A 19,505-nucleotide genomic window follows, 5' to 3' on the forward strand; every position below is an offset into this window, starting at 1 on the left:
TAAGTTCATGCAGTAATTTCTATCATATTTATTTTATCAGTCAACGGTTATATGACAGCTATATAGAATTATTGCAGCGATGAAATAAAGATTCGAGCAAAAATTACGATACGATTAACGAAATAAAAAACTTTATTATAAAAATTATCTCCTACCCGTTTAGCTCTTTTTCGCATTTCATGTTTTACCAATGATTATCTACCAAGATTATCAAACTTAAAGAAAAAAAGGGAACACCGATTTCTCTTAATTACATCGCTTTGCACTTTCTATCGGCGATCTCTACAAAGCCTTTACGACTTGAATTTCATTAACGTATGAATAGATGCAATCCACGATCTTGTTTTGATACAGGATTGCAATCAGAACACGATAGACTCTATCACATAGCCACTAACTACGCTTTACACTTTTTTACCATTTGTTGAAAAAAGAAAGAATACATATATTGTATTCAGATCGTATAAAGAATGAAACTTCAATTGCAATGCATTTTTAAATTATATAAATGCGTTATTAAATTATATAAAAACATAGAAATTAAGAAATAAATAAAACCACATTTTATTGATAAATGCTGTTCTACATATTTTATGTTTCTTAATTGGTATTTTGCACTTGTGCTAATTTAAACATGTTCTTTTATCTACTCTCAATAAATATTTCAATAAAACTCATTTATAACCTTTTTAACGCGAAAATTTATTTTATTCGACGCTTTGATTTATATGAAAGTTTTATATAATTTAATGTGCGTCTATTCTTGCAATAAATGTGAACTAATTAAGATAAGGAAAAGTTAAGCAAAGAGCTTTTTTACACAAATTGAAAAGAAAAGAAGAAAAAAATAACGCACAATATAATCATATAACAAAAGAAGCCATCGATTAAATTATGCTATTACAAATTTAATTTAATTGACACAACTAGTACTACTTACAGACACATTCCTATTTCACTATAACAATACATCCTGGAACCCGAAAGAAAGACATGAAAATTAGTCGAAAAGCACTATTTAAGCCTTGATATTAAATTTTCCTGCAAGACTAAATTAAGTATTTCATTAAAAAGAATATTGAAAGAGAATATTATATCTCTCTATGAATGAAAATATATGAAAATATTGTAATGCCATATTCTTTTTTCTTATTTCATTTTTAGTAAGAATTATCTAAATTTTACAAAAAAAGAAAAAATTCTTATTTTTTTATATCAATATTATTTGTCTATTTTGCGTGTTTTCTCTTCAAGACAATTTCACGGTTAATTTCTTATAACATTTATCTCCCTAATTTGTGTGTCTTTGTTTAGTTTCAAAAATGTTGAAAAAAGACATTACATAAATCCAAAATAAGAATTTTTCTAGTCGACATAATAATACCTCAACATTTCTCTCTTTTGCGTATCGAGCGTGAAAAAGTATATCTTTTTTCCACTTGGATGCATTCACATTTTCTGTGTCGCAGATCCGTAAGGCACGTCTTATATGCATTGTGGAATATTTACATCCGTTGTCAAGATTTACATAGAAATTTAGGTAAATGTATATTCTATCTTACTGATAGTTCCTTTGACCTGAATCGGTGGTGGTAACACGCTTTTATGCGCGTCTTTATAGGAAATTCGTGCCTTGCGTTTCATATTCGAATGCACATGACACGGCTGCAATTGCATATCAATTTGTAGTAGCAATCCTATCGGCTAGAACGCAACGAACCAGGAACAAGGTATCCATAATAATTGTGTTCACCAAGCAAAACTGATAAGATTTCTATTGCTACATGCCAAGGATGGAATATCTTATAGAAATTTTTGTATTTCCGTCTGCCTCTTGTATTCCGTTTTCCTATTTCTTTCTCTATAAATATCTTTCATTAGCCTGAATATTAAAAGATCCTATAAAAAGTCATATAAACATATCATATTAACAGAAAAAGTAAATATTCAAGTATTGAGCATTCATAGAAGATAAATATTTTAAATTTTACAATTGGAGACAAATAATATGACAAAATAAAAATACATATCCATAACAATTTAAAGTTATTGTAAAATATACGCATAGATAAAATACATAAACGTTGAATATCACGTTGCGTTTGTAGGGTGTATTTTGGAAAAATTGATATCATTTATTTCATTTTTCCAATAATTTTGACTATTTTGTTTTTACAATCTTATTATAATAGCTGTGCTTATAGTAAGACTTATAGTATTTTACACGAAATTTTTTAATCAAAACATTTATATTTTTCATTCATACGAGATTTACTGAAACGTTACCGAGAAGTTGCAATTGGTCCGAATACAAATGACATGACAATGCATCCGATTGATTTAAAGGGAATATCGTTTGAAAATATATGATGTATATTCAATTATTCATAACATGATTGAAAAATAGTGACATATTTGTCTATACATTTTAACGTCTTAAGACAAGATTGAAAGCCTTTTATTCATTGAAAGCGGATCATTGTTCATTCCATAATATAAGGGTCCAAAGTTTATATCAACCCTGACAAAAAAGATCAAGCAGTGCCAGGGAATAAAGTCTTTATTTAATCTGGCTTGTAACAAAAAAATGGAGATGAGATATTTTCTCATGAATAATATGAGTATCAAGATATAGAGAAGCTTGTTATCTATTCAATAAATGCGATTATATATAATATTTTCAATGTCGATGTATTCAAAAAGTATATATTTGATATAATATATTCTTATATTCCTATTTATTATGTTCTACATTTCTTTAAATTTATTCTTTCTATTTTGTTAGCTTTTTTGATATAAATTTACTTTTACACAAATAATATCAAATCAATTCCATATCGTCAATTCAAGTCAATCCGCAAAATTTAAATTGCCTATCTCTTCGAACATCGACTATAAACTTTGTTCGTTCGCCATTCTTGATACGGGAATTTTCATTTCTCCTTTCATTCAAGACAAACCTTTCCAACTCATGATCAAAGTGCGACCATTTTTCTGTCTGACATGGTTGGATACTCCGAGGGTTCTGCTTTCGGCGTAAATCGAATTCAATGGTCTCTCGAATGAATGAAATAATGTGAGAGAAACTATAACCTATTATCCATTTATCGCGATATAAACAACAATAAATTATTTCTATAGCAAACGTGCGCGCCCTCTCCAAAACATTGATTTATTTAAAGTGACCGTCTGATCCGTATATGATTTCACATCTCTATGTTATATTTAATAAATGTACGTGTGACATTTATTTTCAATTTTAATATCATGTTTGTAGTTGAATAGAAAAAATTTCCATTGAAATCGTGCTAAGGGCTATTATTTTATAATTTCTTTTATTATACTCTATAAGTATATTGAGCTGCACATGACATTATATTAGAAATATTAGAAAATAGTATTTGATTGTGCAAATTGTGTGTGTTTACTGTTTTTAATTTTGTAGCTTTTTCCCTTGATTTGGCTAGAAAAAACGATGCAAGCCCTAACAATTTATTTAAATGAAAAAGATAAGATGCAACACAATCTTATTTTGTAATTCAAAATCAAATTAAATCAGCATATGTAAGAAAGAATTTAACAGTTTTAATTAATAACTTTTTTCAAATAATCAAAATAAATTATTTCCGAAAGAAATAAAATGATTAATAATAAGATACTATTTTTATATTAATATTAAGATTTAATTAATAATAAGATACTATTTTTTATATTCTAAATTATAAATTTCTATAATGTTCTAAAAACCGATTCATATAACATTTTATTTAATGATTTCATTAATATTTTAATAACATTTTATTTAATGATACTTAAATTATTCTCTGCTGTGTTATTGTAAAAGTGTAGTGTATTTTACGTGATGAGATAATTGTAATTAAATTCAAATATGCACAAGAGATCAACATTTTTTTTTAAATTAAAAAATATATATATTATTAATATATGCAATATTAATATTTGTTTATATTTTTAGACTATACCTTATTAAATAATAAGAAATGTTATTTCATTTTGTTATTATTTTATTATGTTTATATATTAGAGGAGGGATAATTGGCATTGAACCTTATGTTTGCCTTTATTGCCGCTTTAGGGCAATATAATTTGTAAGCTATGTAAACTTCTGGCTAATTTGTTCATAATACTCCCCGCAGCTGTAATAAGATTTTTCTGCATGGTAAATGAAACTTGACCATAATCATGTATTCACAGATAATGTTTGCTCTATGCAAATTCAAGAGATTAAACTCTTCCTAGGGAGTGAAGATATTGTGATATATGAAATTGATCTTATCTCTCTTGTACTGTATTTTGATTTAATTAAACATACTATTTATTGCAAAAAATTTGTTTGTAAATAGATTTAATTCTCTAAAACTTATATGAGAGATATGTATACATTATTTTGTATGTTATCTACTTTTATATAATTTTTTTCCTTTACTGCAAATGCCTTATAAAATACTATTTAAAAATATAGTTTCAATTATGTTTTACTTTTACAATTATTATATTTGAGTTTATAAAAGCAATTTGTTCTTTTTCATTAAAGAAATAATTTGTTCTTTTTTATTAAAGAAATAATTTTTAATAATCTTTATTTGTAAAAATTCTTATTAAATCATTTTAATAATAAACGATTAAACTGTATTTTCTAAATAATCTAAATAAATAAATAATATAACTCTAACAAAATTATAAGACTGAACATTATGTGATATTTTATATAATGAGAGAAATATTAAAATTAACTTTTATTTATTTATAATTTATATTTTTAATAGTATATATTAGAAAGTGAAATTTTACAAATACTGTAATTATATATATAAACAAATTAAAACATACCACTTTATTCATTGAAATCTATTCAATATATTCACTGAATTAATTTGAAACATTTACGTGAGAAACGAAATATTGCAATCACGTCTCTCGCGAAAGGAAAACCTCGATTGTCAATGCATCAACAAAACTGTCTACGAGTCCAACTTTGCAAAGCACACAGCTGGCAACTTTCCAATTGGTTTGGCCTACATCCATTTAGAATGATAACGAATCAAAAGCTCCTTTCTTTGGGAACTGTGATTTTTTGCATAATGATAGTTGTCTCTATATATCTCTAATTGAATGTAATAAAAATTACTGTATGATTGAAATCCAATTCTTAAAAAAATATATTAATCGATATTCGAATCTATCGAAATCTTCTCAAAAATCTCGAAGTTTATTGTTACTTCTATTCTGTGATATTCATTAGCTCTTTTCTTGAGTAATTATCATCATTTAGTTTTACTTTTTTTAAAAAATGAAAATTTATTTTTATAAATATCCATTACTTTAATATGTTTTAATACAGATTGTTAACAATGAATATTTTAATTTGTTAAGATTATTTTTTAAAATTTCCCTAAAAACAAACCAAAAAGAGTTTATTTCTGTTAAAAATAATTAATTTTAATTTTAATTTTTTATAATTTCTATAATTTTTATTTTTATTTTTCATAATTTTTATTAAAACTCATTCGATTTAACCTAATATCTATTAAAATCTATTAGAATTATTTTATTTAATTTGTTCTATCCATCATATCTTTCTATCTTTAATTTGTCCTATCTATCATATCTTTCTATTTTCTTTCATCACAACGAATTTATATATATATATATATATATATATATATATATATATATAATTTACAATTACTATTTATAATTTATGTCTATAATTTTTACAAATCTATTGTTTTAAAATAAAATGAAAGTTTGTCACTCACCAATTGATGTGCAGCGATGGAATTGATGACATTGTGAAGTTGTTAATCTGTAACATACAAGTATAAAACCTAAATTATAATAACATCCAAAATAATTAATATTTTAAAAAATTATTATTTAGCGTGTGAAATTTTCAATAATATACAATTATAAGCATACAATAATAAGCAGATATACATGTATATAATGAGCTTATAAATTCTGGAAAAATTTCTTTTTAAATAGAAACTTTTTATAAAATTTATAAACTTTTACAAACTTTTTATAAAATTTATATAAAAGTATTTCTTTCTTTAAAAAAATGCGTAAATCTTGCAAATAATTAAAAATTATAAGCATATATAATTTATACAGACATAACACATAAAAAAATATACAATATAAATAATAAATACCTCAGGGTTGCTCCATCAGCGTCCAATGTCTCTCCTAGATTTTCTCCGCCACTCAAATTGTTATGGTTCGTTGATTCATACTTTATATTCACAAAAAGTTCGTACAATTCACTCGCGGAAAGTTTATTACATACGACACTTATAAACGCGCGACATTTTAAATGGCATTCTCGAATTCATGATAAAAACTGCGCGATACTTTCAGCAGCCCCGAAATTTATGATCACAAAGCAATATACTGTCTAGTATTATTATTTTATTACTTGAATAAAAACCAGTCGCCATGCGAGTCAAGACCACGACATGTAAACAATAGCATGTTATACTCCAAGATTGGATACTGTGTTATTATTAATTTTCGCTATCGAAATATTTTTCTATAAAATATATATGATATATATACATATATTTGATAGAAAATTACGTTATGATTGAAAATTATGTGTAATTATGTTATGATATTTACATGATTCGTGTAATATATAATCTATACACTCGTATACATGTTTTCAAACCAGTAACAAATAATATTTAGACATATCGTTGCAATACATAATTGTTTATTGAAAGTTGATTAATCGTCAATTGTGATAATGAGTTACATCAATCATAATGAGTTACACCTTTCGATTTATCGCGATCGCGTTTCTTAGAGAAATTGAACAATGTATAACGAGTATTTCAGACCATTACCTTACCGCTCGAATGGCGCCACGCAAATGATAAGGTCGCACAAGTGACAAGGCCGCGACATATAAACAATACGCGTTATGTACTATCAAGGCTGAATACTGTGTTATGGTTCATCCATATTGTTGAAATTTTACGTATTATAATTTATCTACGAATATGTGCAGTTTCTTTTGAATTATATATTAATTATTAAATGATTGATATATTTACGAGGTTTTTCGTTTATTAGATGATCCCTCAATTCTGCAATTTATATCTTATTATGCAAATTATAATATCATAATTCAAATAGCATAAATATCAACGAATAATTTAAAGTATTGCAATATATATTACATATATATTACTTTAAAAAGATAATTTTAGTTGTACACGCACCGGCAGGAATGGTTCAGACCGGTGTTCCGATATGTATGTGTGAATGGTCGACGTCACATGCAAAGCGCGCACATATGTAAACCAAGAATTTATTCTTCATTAAATTTTATCCTTTTATATATAATTTAATTATTATTTAATTTAACAGAATGAATGCCGACCTTTAGTGCACGCGATTAAGTCGCATTTCTTAAAGAAATGAAAAATATATATCGATATCGATATTAAAGCGTACGACACATGTATAGAAATAGTGCGATGTCCCGCGCGATATATAGCTGTCTTGCTTGCACTCTCTCGTTCGAGCGTTGAGCGAGAGAGACGGCTATCGGATCTTACATCTACCTTGATATCACGCCTTATAATGCTTTCTTTCTCTTGTGCCGTGCGTGAAGAACGCAACATTGGAATGCCCCCGCTAGTCTACCCCCACTTTCTCTCTCGCTGCCCACCCCGCGTCATGCACGCTTCGCTTATGTGAGTGTGATATCAATGAGCATCATACAAGCATACCGGGACACCATTCCTACCGTTATGTATACACAAAATATGTTCCCAATTGTATAAAATATTGTATTTTATATACTTATAATTATTACTCAATATCTGTATATATAATCAAATTTATTAATTTATTATTAATTCCAATAATATTAACAATATTATAATTATGATAATTATTTCATTATTACATTTTATTGTATTGATGCTGGACGGATTACGTATAAAGATTTATATAAAATATATATTTAAATTAAATTAATAAAATGTTTGGGAGATATATATGCATCGAATATAGTCTTTTACGTATTACACAGCATTATTTTATAAACAATTCATAATTTATACTTTTGTTGACTCTATTTTTCACATAATATTATGACTAATAATAGAGAGTGCTGTTTCGTTTTCGTGGTAGCACTTTCTACTATAGTTTTCTAAACATAGTACCTCTCTTATGCTTATTGCATTCATTGCAAGAATCGCATTCTGGATGCACGAGAATACGTCCTTTAGGACTCGTGGACTATTGGATAACATGAGAGGCCACAACTACCTTGGCATTTATATTTTGCACATTGTGAAATTTTATATATTTATATATATTTTATATATTTATATATTTATATATTTATATATTTTTAAAGAAATTTATATAAGCACATATAAAATTTGATGATATTAGAGCGAAATTGTAAAGAAACTTAGCAATAGAAAAATTTTGCAATATATTACATATATTAAAAATATATATTATATATTTTTAATGTATTGCTTAGCGTTTATGTCGTATAAAAACATTTAAATCTTTTAGACATTAAAAAATATATAGCGTTCAATCAGAAAAATCTATTGTATCTAGAAATTTTAGATACATATAATATTAATTGCGTTAATTATATTAATTGTGTCAACGTAAGCAACTTCGAATGATATTTTTGAAATCATCTCAATGTCATTTCAACATGAAAAAAGAATCTGCTATATAAACGCAATAAACATTAATATTCTTTACATATTATAACACTTTATATCAATTCATGAATTCGGAAGCTTTAAAATTAAATATAAAATTTCAATCAAAATATTGACGTGTGTGAAAAAGACCATCTTTTGAAGTGACACAGTTTTATAATTTCCGCATAAATTATGTACATATAATAAATTATGTATACTATATGTGCTGTATAACTTCACTGTTTAACTAGATACTTCTAGCGGCTATTATGATGTTATAATTGACGATGAAAATTTTTCATAGCTCCGTGATTGACTTTAGCAGATCTTGCATTTCAACAAAATTGCAATCAGATTTATAATGAAACTGCGCAAAACGATATCGATTCGGCGGAATGACTACGAAAATTTCAGTGCAGGAAGATGTTAGTGGTCTCCCGGGTACGTCAGATCACACTGCTCTTTGTAGAAGAATGTAATTCTACGTTATCGAAGTACGTGATGGAATGAACGAATGGAAAAGAGAAGAATTAGTTTCTAGAAATCTATTATTCTGTTGACTGGCTTCGAATCTCATTTAACACTTTATATTTTCCATGATAATTAGGGTGAATTCATTAAGACAAGATTGATTATTAATTGGAAAGATAATTAAATTTAAATTAGAATAAAATTATAAAAATTAATATTTTTTATTTAATTATTATTAGTGTCGTTCAATTTTCTGAAAATAATATACTCAAAAATTAGATAGAGATACATATTAAACATAATTATAATTTATACGTATAATTATAACAAAGATCAGAATCTTTAAATAAGTTGTGTAAAATTGTTTAATGCTAGATGTGTACATATATAAATGTGTATATAAATTAATAAAAGTTTTTATATAACGTTTTTAAATAATGTTGTAAGTCAATAAGAGAGATAAATTTTAATTTTAATAATATCTGCTATGTAAGCTGAATAAACAGTATCTTACAATATTACGCGATTGATTTGAAATTATCAAACGTTCATGATTACAGCGCTAGTATAATTTCCTTATCCAAGAGTAATCTATTCGTCTGCGTACGATATGCAGCTGTCAAAATATTAATTTTAATGATGGTTTAGTTAGTACACACATTATACTTTGGTAATATAAATATACTTATTGTTAGTCATTCAAAAACTTGTAACATCTTATTTAGTTTTTCTTACTTTAATTTACTTTAATTCTTTTTCGACTTTATTAAATTTGTAATTAAAAATTTAAAAGTTTATATTTTTATATTACATACAGATATGTGTGTGAAAAATATAAAACGCATGATTCAAATATTTATATTCAGAAAATATAAATTATACATATATAGAAAATATAAATTGCAAAATATTAGTAAATTAATCCATTAAACATTAAACCTAGAAAGAATTTTTCAAATTTCAATAACATTATTAAATATCAATATATATCTATTAAATCAGTTTAATACATGAGCTTGTATCCAGATTGCTTGGTTGCTAATCCTTATTGATTAGCTTGTTAAATATAATACATCATGAATATCCTGCTTTATTTGCAGTATTAATAATGAGAGGTATCGCTTGTTAAGACGTTACAGCGCATGTAATTAAGCTATTAGCAATAGGTTATTCCTAACTTGACTTACTCTCGGTTATTTATTAATATATTTTGTATTATAGTTTTATATATATATATATATATATATTGTATATGCATGCGTATAGTGCAACATCTTTTATGATGTCATCTTTCTTAATGTAAAATACGATTTACAATACAATTGCCAAAAGAGTAATTTTGATCTTAATGCTATTATAGCAAATTATATACTAATGGCAATTTACTCAATAATAACTGAAAATTAATATTATACATTATTGTCAATGTCATTAAAAGTTATGATATAAATCATTTTATAAAAAATATAATTTTTGTTTTGTGACTATGCATGCTATAATAACTGCTTATCTCTTTATGCGAGCAATAACGTCCGTATTGTTTTACGAACCATTATTACGTAAATTGTGACATTATAATTAGTTACCTAGTTTTCGCAAGTGCAATCAAATATAATCCGATAACATTACGTAAATGCCTATTATTCTACCTGTTGCCGTATACTTTTGTAAGCCTATAATAAAACAAGAAAGACACCAATTCGCTAAAACTTTTGTCACATTTTAAGTCAATACACATACATTATTAAGAAATCTTTTAAATACACAATCTATCAGATTTCTAAAAAATGTCTGTAAAATTGTTTACGATTACTATTTGTTTATCACGATTATTATTTGTTAATGGCAATTAGACTTAAATATCAGATACAAGAAATATTATCTACTTCTTAAATTTATTCATGTAAAATTATATTTTTTGATACACCGTAATTTTAACTTTTGATGACATTAATTTGTCTGTTATTATATTTGTTTTAAAATATGTGATTCCGCTTAATATCTCTATAATACTACCAACTACGTAACAGCTCGGATTAACTCAATACCGATAAATTGTGTAACTAAACGCATATTTCAGCTGATTACCATTATTATCCGCAATGTATTATTCATGTCTTGTTATAAATCATAAATCATAAAATAATAAATTTACGATTACATTATATATATATATATTTTTTTTTTTTTTTTTTTTTACTGAATGTCAATCTTACAATCAAATTTTAAATTAATCATTATTATTACGATTATATTTATTATTATTAAGTTGCAATGCTATTTTTAAAAATTATTTTTTTTCAAGAGAAGAATTTTAATTTTTATCTAGTTTTCTAGTAACCTAATTTTTAAAGAAAAAGTCGTACCTTATATGATGGCAAAGATGTTATAACAATCTCTATAAAGTAAGATAAGACTATGGCAATATAAATTGTGCAACGGATATGGATCTTTGCATTCTATATTTTTCGCTTTTTTTGGCTATTTTGGCAAATGTAATTTCTTGGTATGTTGAATGCAGCCTCACGCTGTTATTCATCATCTAGAGTGGTTACTCGGCCAATTACGTTTACTATGAATAGGATTGCATATTCTCTCGTTTATATCTTGCTTACTTTGCTCTGGTCATGTAATAGATGTGCTTCAGCGAAGATGCAAAGCGCTCAAATCTGAAGCGTTTACATTCGCGTACATACCAATATCGTGGTAGTTATGCATTACTAAAACAATAATAGTCAATAATAGATAAGAGCGTAGTATTGCAGAACCTAGACTAATCATTAAGATAATAAATTAAATAATGAGAATTGTGCAAAATTTAAAGTAAAAATCCATATTTTTTGGTTATAATATTCTTACTTGGAAAAAAGGAAAAGAATTCGAAAAACTTCAAACAATATTATACTATGATGCACAAGACAAATTGAATTATATCTATTATATAATTGCAATTACATATTCTAAGTCCTATGAGATCGCTAGAAATAATAATGTTTTTATACTATCTTTTTCCAATTATAAAGTAAAAATGTCTAACAAGTGTCAAAGATGACAGGCAATTAGTAAGATGACCGTATTTCTTCTTCGAGAGAATATCGATCGAGACGAGAATCGAAATTGCGACATCCTAGGGAATAATCGAGGACGAAGACTCGAATGGTTGAACCACGTAATAGCGGTGAGCCGGCCAATATTGAGTTATGCTAGACCGGGATTGACGTCGAATACTAGATCAAGCGACGTTACGCATTTAGGTATTGCGGATAAAGGGCCGCATGCTGATAGTGCTTGATCTCCATGTCAAATTCTATAAAGATGTCTGGCAGACACATTGGCATTCAATTTACGTAATTCCTTTGCGTATGAGAAATATCAATCTTCCTGAAGATACACTATACATTTTCACTATATGTATGTGTATATGTTAATTTTACTGTGTGAAAAAATCTTGATTTTTTAATGTAATATTAATTACAACATATAAAGTATGTACAATAATTAGATTTGATATATTTAAGAAAGTATAAAATAATTATTTTCATGAAAAATATTTTAATTTAATACAACCGATAAAAAATTCAAATAAAAATAATTTAATTTTCCATTATTAACATTTGCATTATATTGGACAAAATATCTCTTTTCGAATGTATTGAATGATAATATTCGTTGGTTGCAAAGATAAAGATCGATAAAATTGACGTTTATTCTTCAGAATTTCAACAAATTGGATTCTCATAAGTTGCTTAAACTCAACAAAAATATTATCTTGATTTAGCTTACGCGGCATTATACTACACCGTATAATTTGACAATGATCTAATTAGCATGTACATAAGCTCGCACAGTGTTGTGCAATTTACACATAGTGAAGCGTAAATTAGAACCCTAGCAAATTACAACCCGTAAGTTAATTTATAGTAGTGCTCATCTCCGCATCTCTAATGCAAATATAGTATAGCGCAGTATTTAGATAATATTTGAAATAAGTATTTTAATTATATTTAATAAAATATCATAAACATTGTTATATTAGAAACTTTTCAAAAAATTACATATTTTATTTTAATTTCTTTATTTTGGAATTATTCTGTATATTCTGCATTGCTAATTTGTTTAGTCATATTTTTTTATATACATGCAAACATATACATAGATACATATACACTTCTTTCAAAAAAATATTTATTTGGATGTATAATATATATTCAATTATGTAAAAAATATGAATACAATATATTAAATATATAAATATGTGAATTTATCAACAAATACAATTTCTATCTCGATTAAACTCTTAATCTATTTTTGTAACTTTTTTTATTTCATCGAAATAATATGAAGATATGTGAAGAATATGAAAATTCATAAAAAGGGGATTGATTCGAGACTATACTCAGTTAATATTTGAACGATCTTTAGACGTTAATAGGGCGATAAAGATTATTTAACAAATCTTTTTAATTAAACATATAAACAATGCTAGAGATTTCTCAATCTAAAATATAAGAAAATTTTTCTTAATTTTTACAACTAAAATGTATGTATTATAAAAACAATAAAAGTAACATATTATTTTGTTTTAAAATGATTTATTATAAATTTTCTTATATTGTGAATATAACTATCAAACATAATATTGTTTTATTCAAATTACTCTCTTACAAGATATATTACTTTAGCACAATTTTAATAAAACTTTTTATCTTTCATTTTTAAGGGCCAATATATATTTTTCCAATAAACTGATACACTGGCTTAGGATATATAGTTTGGATGAGCCAGCGAGTATTATGCAAAACTGTCACGTCGTCAAGATCTTCTCAGCTACGAAATTAAGAAAGAGAGATACGTGTATATGTGTAACACGTTTTTTCCTCTTTTCCCTTCTCATTTACTTGTACCACGTAAGGACGATCCCTTGGTCAGAATATCCCCTATACATCTACGTGTAAACAGCGTAAACTGAGAGTGCTTAAATTTTCACATAGCGCCGCCCTTTCGTAGTCTCCGTCGGTTGACCTGCGAGAAAATTTATGTACCGAAGGAATATGCCGTAGTTCTTTTCCATTCTTCCCTTCATACATTCGCGATGCTTTTACCCACCTTTCATAAACCAACACCGTTTTATCAACGCATTTTATCGTATCTTTCTTCTCAAGATAAGTTAAGCACAAAAATGTTTTTAAAAAATTCATAATATATACACATATACATATACTTCTTCAAACATAAAACTTCAATATTACACAATAAGATATTGATATGTACTTAGATTAAAAGAATATTGATCTGAAAATATTGAAAAATAAAACTAAAAGTCTCTTTTGCTCTATATACATTTTTGTTTCTTAGTACCCAAGGTATTTTTACAATACTTGATTATTAACAACTACTACTACTTGATTATACAATATTTGAACATTAAAAAATGTTATATATCAAATAAAAAAAATTTACTTTATCATTATTGTTCTTAGTATTATAAATAACTTTACTATAATTGATTAAAAAACAAATATTTAATTAAATTAATTAGAGATTAATGTAGATAATGATTCTACAACTTCTTACCTAAATTTAATGTAACAGTATATTTGTCTTATGCATATGTATAAGACAAATGTATTGTTTCATTAAATTTGGGTAAGATGTTTTAGAATTATTATCTACATAATTCAATTAAAGAATTTATATTACGTATAAGTACAATGAATATATATATATATATATTCATATATTCATATATACACACTTTCTTTCTTAAAGCAAGATAAGATTTTTTAAATAGACAAACAAAACCAATTTTTTGAAATAAATATTTTATTTTATTCAGTATATCTTTCCATAGCGATACAGCAATTTGCACAGTCAGCAGTGCATCAAATGACTTTTTCATATCTTGTTTTGAAATGGTTTTATGAGTACCAATTATAGCTTTTTGAATATCTTCAAAGTTGTCATAGCGTTTTCTTTTCATCGGTAAATGTAGTCATAAGTAACAGTACGGAGTCAAATCTGATGAATATAGATGGAATAAAAATACTTGATTTATTAAAAAAGCAATTACAACGACAGTTGGACGGTGAATTATCGTGCAAAAAAGTCCAATTTTGCTATTTTTACTATATTTAAACCGGATGCATTCATTAGATTTTATTAGATTTCTTTGCATCAAATGCTTCATAACGTTTAGGTAAAAGTTACTGGTTATTTTATTAGTTTTTCTAACTAACAAACAAGGAAACAAATTCCTTGTGAATAAAATCGTAGAAACAGCATTATCTTCAAGTTTTCATCTTTTCACTCAGCATTTTGACGCTTATTGTTAGATTCAGAATTGTATTGAAAATACTATATCACCAATAATGATTTGAGAAAGTTCAGATCTTTAAAAAGTGTATTTTTGAAACAGGATATATACATATAATGATATAAACGAGAAGTGTAGAATGCTCAAATATTTTATTATTTTTAATTATTTTTATGATTTATTATTTTTAATATTTATTTTTTTTATTATTATGTTTTGTACTTACTTAATATATTGCATTTACTATTTATTTATACACAAATTTATTTTTTATTGAATAGAACTGAATCTATATCGCTTTATTTAATATTACAATCTCATGCAAATTGAAAAGTACTAAAAAATATTAGGGTAAATAATATATATTTATTATTTTCTAGATTTGTTATTTTTATAATCAAGAGACAGTGTCTAGCATCAATAAACTATTTATAAATGGAAGTTGCGTGTAAATAAAAAATAATGACAGTTAGTTTTTGTATTTTTTGATAATCAAATTTCTAAAGAATAAACTCGATTAATATTTATTGTTAAGAATATGAGGATTTGTGCGAATATAAAATTACATTAGTTATCTATTCTACGATTGCGCTTTGCGTTTTGAAGACTAATTTATGCGCTGGGCGGTTAAGTCGCCCAGCTTTAGTGAAATCCTATTGTGTACGACGTAATTTATATGTACGTGACGTATCTGCGATGTAAATCGTACCACAGGTCTAAGGTATCTATACGGGCAATATTTCCGTGTTCTTTGAGACAGCTTGTGGAAAATTATAGGCCCGTCTCTTCCTGCTCTATCCAATGTCGAGACCCAAAAGCCGACGCAAAATTGCGGAAGATTTGTTGGAGGTGGCGGGTCGTCTTCCTGACTCGGCCTCCGCGGGGGAGAACAAGTATCCCGACTCTTGCTCAGGGTCGATTTCGTTCGCAGCACGTATATATAAGGGAGTTTAAAGCCTGATTTATTGTGACGACCGAACAGGGCACGCCGAAACGGTAGTAGACAGGCCAACGTGCGACGCGACAAGAGTACGGAGATGTGATCTATAGGTACTGAGTCTATTTCGGATTATCTAACACGAAGATGCACGTTTGTGTAATGCGTTGATATCACGAGACATCGAGATAATGTTATACTACGTCGACACAGAGCGCTCGTCATCCAGAGACATGCAAAATAATCCTCTTATGTGAATATAAATAAGATATATTCCTACATTCTTGTTTAAAATCTTATTTTAATTTAAAAAATTATTTTTAAATATATATATATATATGTGTGTGTGTGTGTGTGTGTGTGTGTGTGTGTGTGTGTGTGTGTGTGTGTGTGTGTGTGTGTGTGTGTATGTATGTATGTATGTATATATGTATGTATGCCCAAAATGTAATCAAATACAAAAATTTTAATACATAGAAATATTAAATAAATGTTCATTACACAATCAACTAAAAGAGGTAAGAATTAAAAAGGATTTAATTTTCTATGGTTGTACCGAATTGTTTTTCATTACGCAATATATAATTCAGCATTTTTTTACTTTATTACATTTCTCTTTAACAATATCAAACATATATAATATTACATCTACTTTACAAAATCTGTTTTTAATCTGTTTATTGATTCCTCCATTTTTTCTTTGGATATCCTAGTTTCTCTCTTTTTATCTTCTCTATGCTCATACCGACTCACATTGGAAAAGATCAGAGAAATCAGAACGAAAATTGGAAGAAAAGAAAACTGGTCAATTGAGATGATCGTAAGGTAAAACTGAGGGGAATCAGAGTAATGTGAAAGGACGGTCGTCTCAAGAGAAAAAAGTCGATTTTGAATGGTACTCTAGTCGACAACAATAAGAGCTCGAAGAGCTTCTTACAGTACAGACTCAATGGAATGTTTGTTCACTGATAGGATATTGATATTATATAGAAATAATATATAATCTAACGCAAGAGATACATTTTTAATATAATATATAATACTGCTGTTTCATCAAAATATGCCGATTTTATTATTAATATTTATTCACAATTATTGATCAGTAAAATATAACTATAAAAAAATATAATTCATGTTTTATCCTTAATATATGTTATAATAATAATTGATAGCTCTAATTTTTTAATTTGCAATGTCTAATCTTGATCTTATTAAAACAAATATTTTATTTTACTATCTTGAGAAATTTAAAAATTGAAGAATGTGCAAATTTATATTTTTTTTTTATTTTACACTTTCTTAGTTATCAAAAAATATTTATTAAGAGAATATTTAAGATAAAAAAATTTAAATATTATATATATATATATATATATATATATATATATAATTTTTTAACATATATAATGGATTTTATTTTCTTTCATATTTCATCATGTTCTTAAAATTCCACGAACGTAAGCAATTTGATCAAATCGAAGATAAAAACGATATACGGAGATAAAACGCAGAGATGAAAAAGAAAAATCGTAATCGATAAGCAGTACAATTCTTTTTTTATAGGGCAAGCTATTTCTAGTTATGTAACACGTGGACAAAGTAAATGCTTGAATCATTCAATGATATCAAAAGTTTTTTAAGCGCTCTTTTACACTATACCTTGAATTAATATAATATAAGCTATGAAGGTCACAAGGCCTGATACAAAAGTGGCAAATAAGCACGTGTTATCCGCAATACATGCCGCAGAGGACCGCAATAATTGCTCATCAAACTTTTCAATATATAATTATTAAAAAAATCTGAGACATATATACGAAAAATTAGAAACACGCATTTATATAAATTAGCGAAACTCTATATAAATGGCTCACTTTTAAAATTGCTGATGTAAACAGATTAATATTTATCAATAATGTGATTTAATTTGTAGTATCGTAAAAAACTACCATAATAATTATCATCATAACCATTAATTTTATTTAAAAAATAGTAAAAGCTACTAATAAAATTTTTTACATTTAAATTTTTTTGCAATATAATTTTTACTAAATTACACACTTCGTACACATTTATACATATCGCTCATATAAACTTATCTCTCCTGTAGGATTTTCGTCTCCTCTTTACCTCGATAGATCTTTGATTGAAAGGATATGCTATATATATTTCCACTTCTACTCGTATTATTTCCTCAGTATCATCGCAGAATCACGAAAGGACGTATCTATCTTTATTTTTTATTGAGTTAAATCTCTTCTACAATGGTTGAGAAACAAAGAAAAGATCTAGGTATAGGATCGTAAAACTTCCGGATATAAATATCAATCTCTTTTTTACATACCTAAAGATATAAGTCTATTTCTGCTTTCAGCGAACTATCAAGCGATAAATTATATTTTTAGTTAAGGGATGTATGACTTTGATACATTTCTTTTCTTCGTAGCTATTTCTTTTTCAAAGATTTCGAAATTCGCAAAACTGCTCGAACTTTATTCCGAACTTGGCGAGCTTATTCTCATTTTATACTTTTCTCTTTTATTCGCAGTATCGCAAAGAGTTATGGCAAGCACAATTGCTACCGTTAGTACTTAATTATAATGCAAAATTGATTACGGTTTTATCAACTTCGAGTCGATTGCGCTGCTGAATTTCGATTATTCTCTTATTAACGACTTTGCAAACGTTATTATTCTAGATGCAGATAGCAGACTTTTATTTTTTATTGAACAAACGTATTATTACATCTATCAAAACAATTATATAATCAATGATTTTGAAGAATTTTCACAAAAATATATAATAAATTTATATTATGCGCTTATAAGTTTTTTCTGTAACATTAGTATATTCTGTAACATTATTATATTTTATAAGCGGAATATTTTTTATTGTATTTTATTAGTAAATATATAATGTAAGATAATATATATCAATTTATTACCATATTATTTTATACTTATTTTTCTAATAACTTTTTTCATACATTATAAAAATAAAGTGATTGATTCCCTACAATTTTTATCTGATCTCAGCAAATCTCTTGAGAATAATGATATTCGTCGTCTCCTCTTTATCC

General features: G+C 26.3%; 1 protein-coding gene and 1 long non-coding RNA gene across 2 annotated transcripts in view; one reads left to right on the forward strand and one right to left on the reverse strand.

The window, feature by feature from the left end:
* Positions 1–6,509, reverse strand: part of LOC105250429 — an 80,997-nt gene extending 74,488 nt beyond the window's left edge. The window contains exons 1-2 of the long non-coding RNA XR_889119.3: positions 6,177–6,509; positions 5,781–5,827 (exon numbers count right to left, since the gene is read on the reverse strand). This is a non-coding gene — a long non-coding RNA (uncharacterized LOC105250429). The remainder of the gene's footprint in view (positions 1–5,780; positions 5,828–6,176) is intronic.
* LOC105250458 (Kv channel-interacting protein 1) overlaps positions 1–19,505 on the forward strand; it is a 120,493-nt gene that overhangs the window by 67,002 nt on the left and 33,986 nt on the right. The gene's annotated exons all lie outside the window — the stretch shown is intronic.

The sequence above is a fragment of the Camponotus floridanus genome, unplaced genomic scaffold (genome assembly GCF_003227725.1).
Source record: "Camponotus floridanus strain SB8 unplaced genomic scaffold, Cflo_v7.5 scaffold1, whole genome shotgun sequence".
In the NCBI taxonomy this organism is placed as follows: domain Eukaryota; kingdom Metazoa; phylum Arthropoda; class Insecta; order Hymenoptera; family Formicidae; genus Camponotus; species Camponotus floridanus.